Genomic DNA, 11,737 nt, shown 5'->3' with positions numbered 1-11,737 from the left:
ACAAGGCCCTGGATTCAATCCACATCACCAACAATGACAACAACAAAAACCTTTACACTTTTCACAACATTGAGTTATGTGGTAACTGCTGAAAGTATTACTGAAGGTGTGAAACCATTTTCTCCTGGGTAGTGGTGGTGGCTAGGGACCATTTGAGAAAGACAGCAAAATCCTGGATCAAATTTTAAATTTTGATAAATCTGTTTTTTTAAATCAATTAATTAATTTATTTGTTCTAATTTGTTATACATGACAGCAGAATGCATTTCAATTCATAGTACACATATGGAACACAATTTTTCATTTCTCTGGTTATTCACAAAGCAGAGTCACACCATTTGTGTCTCATACAGGTACTTAGGGTAATGATGTCCATCTCATTCTACCATCTTTCCTACCCCCAAACCCCCTCCCTTTTCCTCCCTCCTCTTTGCCATATCCGAAGTTGTGAATCTGCTTTTAATTGCACCAAATGTCCTTGATTGCATATATGTCCAAGAAAGAAGCACATGCTCCATAATTAAAGATTCTAAAGCAGCACTGTTTGATAGAAATATGAATATACAATTTAGGTTTTCTAGAAGCCATATTTTTTAAAAAGTCAAAGTAGACAGATGAAATGACATTTAAACATTGTTATTAATATAAAAATTAAGATTTTTTCATTTTTTCAAAATAATTTCTTGAAATCTAGTGTTTATTTTATACTTACAGCACATCTTAATTTGGATTAGCACATTTAAGTGTTCAATAACTATATGTAGCTAGTCACCACCATTTTGAACAGCACAGCCATAAAGAATGACTGAGATATTGAGTACAAATGCCAGTGGAAATATAATTGTTCTAATATTTTTTTATGGAAACAATACCTTTATTTTATTTCATTTATTTATTTTTATATGGTGCTGAGGATTGAACCTAGTGCCTCACACATGCCAGATGAGTGTGCTTCCATTGAGCCACAACCCCAGCCCCTGTTCTAGTATTTAAAAAAAATTTTTTTTTAGTTATACATGGACACAATATCTCTATTTTTGTTTATTTATTTTTATGTGGTGCTGAGGATTGAACCCAATGCCTCACATGTGCCCTGGCAAGCACTCTGCCACTGAGTCATAACCTCAGCCCCTGTTTTAGTATTTTTTAACATAGTAATTTTTATAGTCCTTATGTAAAGTTTTAGTGGTCTATTCTTAACTTTGTTATTTTTGGTGTATCACTTTAAAGAACATAATTGTTTTCCCTGTACATAGTTTCTTAGCTTCCCTTGCAGCTAGGGGTAGTCATATGATACAGGTCCTGGCACTGAGATGTAAAGGGAAGTCCATTAAGTCCTTTGGAAAAGATTTTTTTTTGCCCTGAAAGGAAGACAGATGCCTCAAGTGAAACCCTACCCTACCCCATGCATTTTCCTTTCTGTTTGGAACATTTCATATGGAAACATGATGTTTAGAGGTGTGGCAACTATCTTGGGACGATACAAGTATCTTTAATACATTGAAGATAACAAAAAAGAAAGGTATCCTTCCTTATCAGAAACATATATGGAATGAAGAAGCTGGCCATGCAAACAGGAGACAGAAGAAGGCAAAGGCAGAGTTCTTTAGCAGAAGGGAGAGTATGTCAGCAGCAGAGTTGTCCTCAGTGGGCTTTGCTTCAGTAGGTACAACCAGTGTGCCCTTCTTTCTCCCATTTCCCTCCTTTGCTGAAGATTCTCTTTCCTCTGATATTCTTTCTTTAGGTATGACAAGAGTACAGAATTACCCCCCAATACTTAAGAGAGGGTAGAGCTAAAAGTAACAGCAGAATTTCTTTGATGTCCCATGTTTATTAATACTTATTCTTATACAAGCACTGCAATTTGGTCCTAATCTGTGTGCTTCGATTTTTTTAATGCTTTATCTACCATGAAAAAAGAATGTCCTATTATTCAGTAAGTGAGGTTATGTTGTATTGATTCAACTAAGTTTGGGTAATTAAGAGTGCATATCAGATTCATTGTTGAGCAATTCTCTTATTTGTTTGGGGGTCATAATAATTCAAGAACCCAGATTTATTTACCTAAATATGTAAATACATATGGAGTCATTTTTCACTACTTTACAATGTCCGGGTAATCACAGGGGACCAGCCCAGAATGCTGGCTAAAGAAATGATATGGTTAACATTTTCAGCTACTGATTGTGAAAATTTTGGTAAGCATATTTCTTGAGTTTTACAGTAAATGGGTATCCAATCAACTAGTTAGCTTCTTTTATTCATCAAAGGAGTATTTTTTTCAGTAAAGAAATATGCTTCATTTGACCACTTACCAGTCTTACACTATAATTCGTCATGTAAATAAAACAGGAGTCTCAAAGGACTCTCAGTTTTTTATCAATTCTTTATTCAACCCCCATACCTAATTTTCATTAGAACTATTTAATCATGTGCAATAAAAGTATTCAGCTTGTCTTAAGATAGTTGTTTGTCTTGACTAAGTAAGCCCTCTGAGTCAGTCTTAATCATTGAAGGTAAACTAGAAATTCATTAGCCTTAATTGCACTTCTCCTTCATGAAGAAAATGTCAGTTCAATACTGGCTTGAAAAACTGGTTATCATTTTACCTCAACCAAGTCAGCCATTCTAGAAAATGGAGCAGAATTTTAAAGTTACTTTCCATTTGGATACAAATGTTTGTTAAAAGTTAGGTTTTAAAACTAGTAGATTTACTAAATTTTCCTATCATATCAAACATAATAGGAAAATCCAGAGAATAACTTTTTGAGATCATAGCTTCTCTGTGACTGCTCCTGGAAACATGCAGTCTTCTAAATTTGTCCCCATCTACTCACATGTGCATACATTTTCTCTACTTACTTTCATGTTACTGAAAAACTCACTTTCCTTGTAGCAAACGCCTTGTTACAAATTAAAATCTTCAAATTTGTCTTTGAAAACATAACAGAATCTAATAAACTTGCCAAGTTATTAACATCCATGTTTTTATCCAATTCTTAAGATCCAGGTTTAGCTGAAGCTACTAGTTATTTAATATTTTTTGAGCATATTAAAATTCATCATTAGAAATCCTTTCATAAAGTACTTTCCTGTCTCTTTGTTTTCAAATGGAGCCAGTCACATCTAAAACAGTTTCACCAGATCTCATTTTAAAAGCATCATTGTGTTCTAAGCCCTCCGAAACTGACTTTGAAGGGAACTTCAAACCATTTTTAAAATTAGCTTGTTGGTTTGTGCTTTTTTTGGCTAATATTTCTAGAGTCACCTCTTTTTGGTTTCAAAATTTGCATGATCGCCTTCTTGATTTTGCTTGAATCCGTCTTAATCATGCAGGAATCATGCTCAAGGTCTGTTTGAACAACTTGGCCTTAGCTTTAGGCTTACTTGCATTTTTACCATTGCAGAGCCCATATTTTAAATAGATAGCTAAATGCTACCCTATGCATTTGGTTTTCTGTTGCTGCTTAATTCTTGGTTATGATTAAAGTGGCTATCATGTTACGTTCATTATAAACATCTTCCACGACAGCTCTGATATGGCACCGATTTCTGGGTGTTCAGTTTCCATGACCATTCTTATTTTCACTACTTTCGAGCTGTTACACTTCAACTGTCCTGTTTTAAGCCTCCGGTCCGCGTTTCCAGATGAAAACATGATTTTCATTACGTATTACACGTCAGGGCAGCAAACGAAGGTGCTCCCCGCGGCGGGAAGCGAGACCAAGCTCTTTGCTGGTTGGTAAACACATCGCCGCGCAGGCGCAGTGGTACGTGCTTGGTAGCTAAAGGGATTTTCGGTATAGTGAGAAAAAGCTAAACAAATCTTTGCGTCTTAGGGCGATAAGTTATCCAGTTTTTTTTTTGTATTTTTCACTTTTTTTTTTTTTTTAGCTCTTATTTCTAAAAAACTGGTTGTGCGGCTTCCAGAGCGTCACAGAGAGGTTGTGCGCAGAATTCCTCAGCCGCTGAGGAAGTGCCGCTAGCCTCCGGGGAAGTCACAGCAGCCTCAACGGTTCCCTCGCTGACTTTGTTGACCACCGCACTACAGCTCTGGGGATGTGGGAGGCGGGGCAGGGTGGGGCGGGCCTCGAAGCGCCACATAGAACTTCTCCGCGCTCTGGCCTATGCCAAACAACGCGAGATCTGCTGCGGGGAAGCGGCCGTTTCTCCCCCACACACCCCGCCCACACAGTCGGTGGCAGTTTGCGCATGCGTTTGGCTTTTAGCGCGCAAACATTTCAAAACTTTCTGCTTGGTAATTGGCAGCCAAACTAGACGCTTGAGAATATCCGTCACGTTGATACCGTGGATTCAAGTACACAACACTACATTGTTCGAAAATTTTAGCTAAAACTCTATTTGGTTGTATGGTGTTCCCTTCTTTCTATTTGTGTGTTGGCCGTGAATTCAGAGGTTTCAGCAAACCCAGTGCCAAAGGAGCGGGAGTGGGACAGAGCCTGTAAAGGTTTTTAAATAAGAGCGAGGAGTTTATGTGTTTGGAAACATAACTCTGGGAGCGCCATAAAGGAATGATTCCGAGGGACGAAAGAATTTTTTCCCCCTGAAGATTGTGATAAAGATGTGTGAACTAAGGTAATGCAGTGGGAAGAACCAGAGAATTTTTGAGGTAAATAAAGAGAGTAAATAGCATACCTGAGAGGTGAGGCTAGAAAGAACTGCTGGCAGTAGAGGAAGTTTTTCTTAAAATGTTTATGCATGTTTATAAATAAAAAAGGCAGAAATGCCACACATTTAGTCCATGATGTATCAAGTAGAAATGGGAATGTCCCTAAGAGAGTGAAGCAAGGGAGACTCTAAAAGCCCTAAATCCTGAGCAAGGACTGAGATTGGGACTGAGTAGAACAGTTGAGATACCAACAGGAGTAGGAATTTAGGAACTGTTGTGAGACTTCTCACTAATCTGGCCTCTTTCTCTCTCAGGATACTTGGAACACCTGTGCAAGCACTGGATTTTGCCCAGCGACATCTTAAAAGTAACACCCAAAGTGCCTTCCTCTTTCTAATGGAGTCCCCTGGCCCTGCTACCTCCCACTAACTCTACCCTTCAGCCAGAATGAAGTGTAGATTTCGTGTAATGAGAGGTGGAATTTAAGTCGAGCACAGTGGCTCATGCTTCTATCGCAGTGGCTTGGAAGGCTGAGGCAGGAGGATCACAAGTTCAAAGCCAGCCTCAGCAAAAGGGAGGGACTGAGCAACTCAGTGAGACTCTGTCTCTAAATAAAATGAAAAAATAGGGTTGGGGATGTGGCTCAGTGAACGTGTCCATGAATTCAACCCTCCCCATCTCCCTGCCCCTCGCCCCCCCCACCCCCCACCCCGCCAAAAAAAGATGGAATTTAGCTACCAACTTACTCAGATGTGTAGCTGGCACATTACAGAATTATATACGTCTAGCCAATAACTTCCCAGAGGTCCACCTTGCTATTGGGAACAGTTCTATGCAGCTTAGCCTGGAGAGTCATCCTCAGTATCCCAGGGTATTGCTTCCAGGACCACTCAGGAATGCTGAAATCCACATTGCTCAAGTCCCTCACATAATATGACAAAATTATTTGCGTATAATCTATGCATGACTTCCTGTAAACTTTAAATCATCTCTAAATTACTTATAATCTAAATCAGCTTGAATGCTATGTAAATAGATGTTATACTGTATTGTTCAAGGAATAATGAATGACAAGACTACTGTCTGTACATTTGCTACTGTCAGCACAGATGCAAATTTTTTTCAAATATTTTCAATCTGTTGGTTCAGTCTGAGGATGTGGAATCCATGGATGCAGAGCTGACTTCGTGTGTGTGTATGTGTGTGTGTGTGTATACAAACATAAATGTGTATCTCTGCAAATCTATATATTGTGATGGGGTCTCAGTATGTTGCTCAGGCTGGCCCCAAAATCATAGTCTCAAGCAATGCTCCTGCCTGAGACTCCTGAGTAGCTGGGATTACAGATGCGTGCCACCTCACCCAGCATGACTATCTTTTCATTCCTTGTGTACTGTCTGGAGTATAAGGCAAAAGAATGCTTATGGAATTCATAATTTTTCTAGGCCCAACAAAGGAATGGCTGATAGGTAAGCAATATGACTTCATCTGTAAGAACACTAAATATGATAAACTACAGGACTGAAGCTAACTATGATGGAGAAGAATGTAGGTATGAATATATAAAATGGAAGTATTTAATAAAAAGCCAGATACGGAATCTAAGCCTGGTGGTACATGCCTTTAGTTCTAGCTACTCAGAAGGCTGAAATAGGAGGATCTGTTTATCCCAGGAATTTGAGGCCATTCTGGGCAGCATATTGAGACTCTGTATCAAAAGACTAAAAAAAAAGAAAAGAAAAAAGAAGCAGCAGCTGCAGCCAGAGTAGTTTCCTACCAAGCAGTTCTCCTAGAGCACTTCACTTTATTTTGGCAGCTTAGAGTATATCCTGGTAACCCAATATTAACCCATATTGGGTTAAATATGTGAAATTCATAGGAAAATGCTGCAGAAAGAAAACCCATGGATGTAATAGAATAGTATTTCTGGACTTTATTGATTAGGATTATCCATCTCTGAGGCATGATATCTAAGTATGATGTCTTAGGAAGTGTGTAGACTGGGAGCCAAATGGGGTTTTATTTTTTTAAATTTTATTTTTAGTACTAGGGATTGAACCCAGGGCACCTAACCACTGAGCCACATCCATAGCCCTTTTATTATTATTATTTTAAATTTTCAGCAGGGTCTCGCTAAATTGCTTAGGGCTTCACTAAGTTACTGAGGCTGGCTTCAAACTTACGATCCTCCTGCCTTAACCTTCTGAGCCACTGGGATGATAGGCATGCATCACTGTGCCCAGCCTGGGGTTTGATTTTTGAGTCTGCCAGTCATTCTTTGTGACCTCTCAGAGCCTCAGTTTCCCTGTTTGTAAAATAAGGATAACAGTCCTTATCACATATTATTATTATTATGACATTTAAAATAAGGTACTATTAGAAAGAGAACATGAGTTTCTCACATAGAACTTGGTATATAGTATATTATAAAAAATTAGTTTTTTGGGGCTGGTGTTGTGGCTCAGTGGTAAAGTACTTGCCTCGCACACATGAGGCACTGGGTTCGATCCTCAGCATCACATAAAAATAAATAAACAAAGATATTGTGTCCATCTACAACTAAAAAAATATATATTTTTTTAAAAATGAGTTTCTTCTCTCAGCCTCCTGCCACATTTATGCACTTCACCTACCCAATGAATTGTGGATGCACTATGGATATAGGTCCATCTTTATTTAGAGAGCCTTAAGACAAGTTCTCTACCTTTCTTGCATGTTAGAATAACGAGAGAGCCTGGCTGGGAGCACCCTGGTGGAGCAGTAGAACTAGGGTCCATGGTTAGCATCCAGCTTACCATGGAATGTGTTGGCCTAGGCCACCAGTGCCATAGGTTAGGACTCCATCTGGAGCTCCACTGACCATTCCAAACCCTACAGAGGCAAAGAGAACCCTTCCGGCTAGGGCAGCTGCTTGTTGAAAGTCATGGTCCAGCTGCTGCTCTTTCTGATGGCTGTTTTCGAGAAAGGTGCCTGTCTGTTATGGCCCAGGAGCAAGGGCATTGCAGCCTCCACAGATGGGGAAGTGGGCCCTTGACGTGATCTTTGTATGGAAGGCAGTGTTGACTCTGGGGCTGGTCCTTCTCTACTACTGCTCCTCATTGGCATCACCTTCTGCAACAAATGGCTGACAAAGAGCTTTCACTTCCCCCTCTTTATGACAATGATCCCCCTGGCTGTGATCTTCTTTTCTGCCCTGTCCAGGGCACTGGTTCAGTGCTCCAGCCATAGGGCCTGTGTAGTGTTGAGCTGGACCAACTACCTCAGAACAGTGGCCCCTATAGCACTGGCAACAGCACTTGATGCGGGGTCGTCCAACTGGAGCTTCCTCTGTCACCATCTCACTGTGAGTACCGACTACGCCCTGCTGTTTCCCTGAAGGCCAAGCTCTTTGTCTGTCCAGCTGCTGTCTGTGCACCTGACCAATGGGCCAGTTACTCCATCACTTTCTGGGACCAGCCCTTGCTCTCAGCTCCTCCCTGGCTCCCAGAAGCTTTCCAAGAAGTCTCCAGCCTCTTCTATACACCATGACAGAGTCCTCCGCTGTGCTATTCATCTTGAACTTCTCTTTGATCTTCAAGATGGAGAAGGGAGCTGAGTGCAGCACTGATCCTGGTGGTTCTCCTCATTGTTGGGGGGCCTTTTCATGTCCATCTACAAGTCCACCCAGTTTCAACATGGAAAACTTTGCCCTGGTACTGGGGACCTCATTCATCAGTGGAATTCACTGGACCTTCACCCAGATGCTCCTACAGAAGGCTGAGCTGGGCCTACATAACCCCATCAATACCATGTTCCACCGGCAGCCATCATGTTTCTGATGCTTTTTCCCTCTTTTTGCTATATTTGAAGGATATAGGGCTGCTCCTATGGGTACTTGGGAGTCTCTTCCTTGGTAGGATTCTCACCTTCAGTTTGGGTTTCTCTGAGTTCCCCTGGCTTCCAGAACCTCCAGCCTCACTCTTTCCATTGCTGGCATTTTTAAGGAAGTCTGCACTTTGCTGCTGACAGCACACCTGCTGGGTGATCAGACTAGCCTCTTGAATTGGCTGGGCTTTGCCCTCTGCCTCTTGGGAATATCCCTTCATGTTGCCCTCAAAGCAGTACACTCCAGAGGTGATGGTGGATATAAACCCCTGAAGGGCCTGGACTCCAGCCCTGACCTGGAGCTGCTGCTCTGAAGCAGCCAGCAGGAGGATGAGGACAATGAGGAGGCAGAGCACTTTATGCTCAGAGGCATCAGTGAACAGCCAGGGGAGCAACTTGGATGCAGGCTGCACTGTGATGACCACTTGGCAGCAGCTTGGGGCCCTAGTGGCTCTTTACACCATCTGGGAGAGGCGGCTTGGGAGTCACCTGTGGTGGGGTTAGGTCAGGGGCTTGTGGCTCCTACTCTTCCCTTCTTTTTGGAGCTTAGTCAACTGGATAAGCACCAGGCCAGCCTTGGACCTGGTTGGAGCTAGGCCCACACTGTCTTGGGTTCATGATGGAAAAGGAAATGGGCGGGTCTTTCTCAATTGTTGACCAGGCTCTGAGCCCAAGATTAAGTTTAGAGGCATAGCAGCTTTCTAAGGGGACTGACCTTGGACTGCAGGGCAGTTGGGGTGTGAAGAGGTTGGGATCTCCTCACCTGGACAGTATCTTTCTCAGCAGATTTGGAAATAAATGGTTTATGGTAAAAAAAAAAAAAAAATCACAAGGGAGCGTCAAAATATCCTAATACCAAGATTTCCCCCTAGACCATTCAATCAGAATCTCTGGACATAAGTATGTTTTAAAAAGTTCTCCATTTTGGAACTCAGGCTGAGAACCACCATTGCTTTAAGAGTTTCCTCCGGAGCCAAGCACAGTGACATACTCTTGTAATTGAGCAACCTTGGAGACTGAGGAGGAAAATTGCAAGTTTGAGGCCAGTCTCAGCAACTTAGCAAGGCCTTAAGCAACTGAGACCCTGTTTCAAAATAAAAAATAAAAAGCTCAGTGGTAAAGTGCCCTAGGGTTCAATCTCCATTATCAAACAAACAAAAACTCAGTTCCCTCCAGAAGGAGAAAAGAAATTAGACCTTTGATTTAGACCTTTGGATCTGAATACTTGTACATTTGAAAACTTTCTAGAGGGACAAAGGCTAACACTTGATATGGATGGATGAGTAGGGTACCGTGAGATATATTCTGGAGGGAAGACCCTGTGATAAGACAGGAGTAAGCATGCTGATTTGGGGAAGATTAGTAATGAAGTCATTAATATAGATGCCAGGAATATGCAGGATTTGCTGTAGAGATGGAAGGATTTGAGGCTGGTCCTTTAATCTAGCACTGGCAACACAGATGATGATGTCTTCATTGCTTTTCTACATCTCTTCCATGAGTTGGGAAGGGCCTCAGGCATGATTAAAGTGCATGCAAGTGGGTGTCCTTCTTCAGTGGAAGGGGGCTGGTGGGAAAGCTTGTGCAGCAGGGCTTTGATTATGAATCTCTTCCCATAGCCTGTCAGAGTTGATGAGACAATGCTGACCAGACAGGTGGTTTTGTTGGTATTGACATACAAGAAAATTAAGATCTAAGCCTGTCTTTGTAACATTTCAGTGACTAGAGAATCATTTAGGAAAGGTGGTATTTCTGGGAGAGGAATTTCAGCTTCTAAGAGACTACTTTCTAGTAGGACAATTTTGATTTCTAGAGAGATGAGTAATTCAGATATTGAAACCACCATAGTACTTCATACCATGACCCAGTGTTATAATGGTCAGGAATATCTTTTGCTATGTTGGTTACTGTCTTTATGTGGGTCCCTTTGCTTGAGAAACAAGCATACAGTTAATGAAAGACACCATATGGGATTGGCAGGCATGCTAGACAGATTGGTCTTTGTCTCAGATTTTTTTTCTCCTCCTCCTCCTTATCCTCCTCCTCTTCTTCCTCCTTCCTATTCCGCCTCTTCCTCTTCTTCTCCTTCCTCCTCCCCCCCTTCTTCCTTCTTCCTAGAGATAGAAACCAGGAAGTTTCTACCTCTGAGCAATATCCCTAGCCTTTTTACTTATTTTAACACAGGGTCTCACTAAGTTGCCCAAACGGGCCTTGAGCTTGCCATCCTCCCACCTCAGACATCAGAGTTGCTGGGTTACAAGTGTGTGCCACTGCATCAGGCTTCAGATGGTTCTTACGAGTTAGAGTGAGCCCATGACAAATGATGCTTCAGGTTCTTGAGAGCTCTTCCAGCTGCTGTAGGCCACCAGTACTTTCATACAGGAAAAAGCTTAGGCCCAACTGGAAGAAAACTGTAGTTAGGTCTTTTTTGCTTTGTGGATATCAAATGCCTGTTGACCTTGTTCAAAAAAAGTTTCATATTATACCAATATGGTGTTCTCGTCCTACATAGAAGGGTATAGACTCCATCTTTCTTCCTCTTTGAGTACTGTTAGACATAAAATTCTATACAATTGATACAGTTCAAGACTTGGATACAGATATAAGACTTGAAAGCAAGCAAACATATACTGGGAAGAGGGGAAAAAAGCTTAAGCTTTAAGTTGGTTGCCAAATTTTGACTATTCCACAAGACTGGATATTTTTAAGTATTAACATATCTTAACTACAGATGAACAAAAATAGTAATGGGACCACTGAAGTTTTAATTCAGAGATAGAGGAGCAACCAACCCCTACAAGGTGTTTTCTTTTTCTTTCTTTCCTTTTTTTTTTTTTTTTTTTTTTGGTACCAGGAATTTAACCCAGGGCGCTTTACCACTGAACCACATCCCCAGCCATTTTTACATTTTTACTAAATTGCTGAGGCTGGCCTCAAACTGCCTCAGTCTCCCAAGTTATGGGATTACAGGCATGCCCCATGTCCAACCCTACAAGGTGTTTTTTTTTTTTGGACTGGGGATTGAACTCAGGGGCATTCAACCATTGAGCCTCATCCCCAGCCCTGTTTTGTATTTTATTTCCAGACAGGGTCTCACTGAGTTGCTCAGCACCTTGCCGTTGCTGAGGTTGGCTTTGAACGCTCAATCCTCCTGCCTCACTGGGATCACAGGCGTGTGTCACAGCCTGTAATGTTGTTGCACATGCCTGTATTTTCAAAGGACAGTGGAAAATAAAAATTAAG

General features: G+C 41.4%; 1 pseudogene; it reads left to right on the top strand.

Annotated features, from left to right (window-relative positions):
* Positions 1-7,635: 7,635 nt before the first annotated feature.
* On the top strand, positions 7,636-9,090 carry LOC124087122 (solute carrier family 35 member C2-like; annotated as a pseudogene).
* The last annotated feature ends 2,647 nt before the right edge of the window (positions 9,091-11,737 follow it).

This window comes from Marmota monax, unplaced genomic scaffold (genome assembly GCF_021218885.2).
Source record: "Marmota monax isolate L192 unplaced genomic scaffold, Marmota_monax_Labrador192_F-V1.1 WCK01_AAM20220418_F8-fsc00012, whole genome shotgun sequence".
In the NCBI taxonomy this organism is placed as follows: Eukaryota; Metazoa; Chordata; class Mammalia; order Rodentia; family Sciuridae; genus Marmota; species Marmota monax.
Note: the sequence above shows the minus strand (reverse complement) of the source record. Positions and strands in the feature narration are given on the sequence as shown.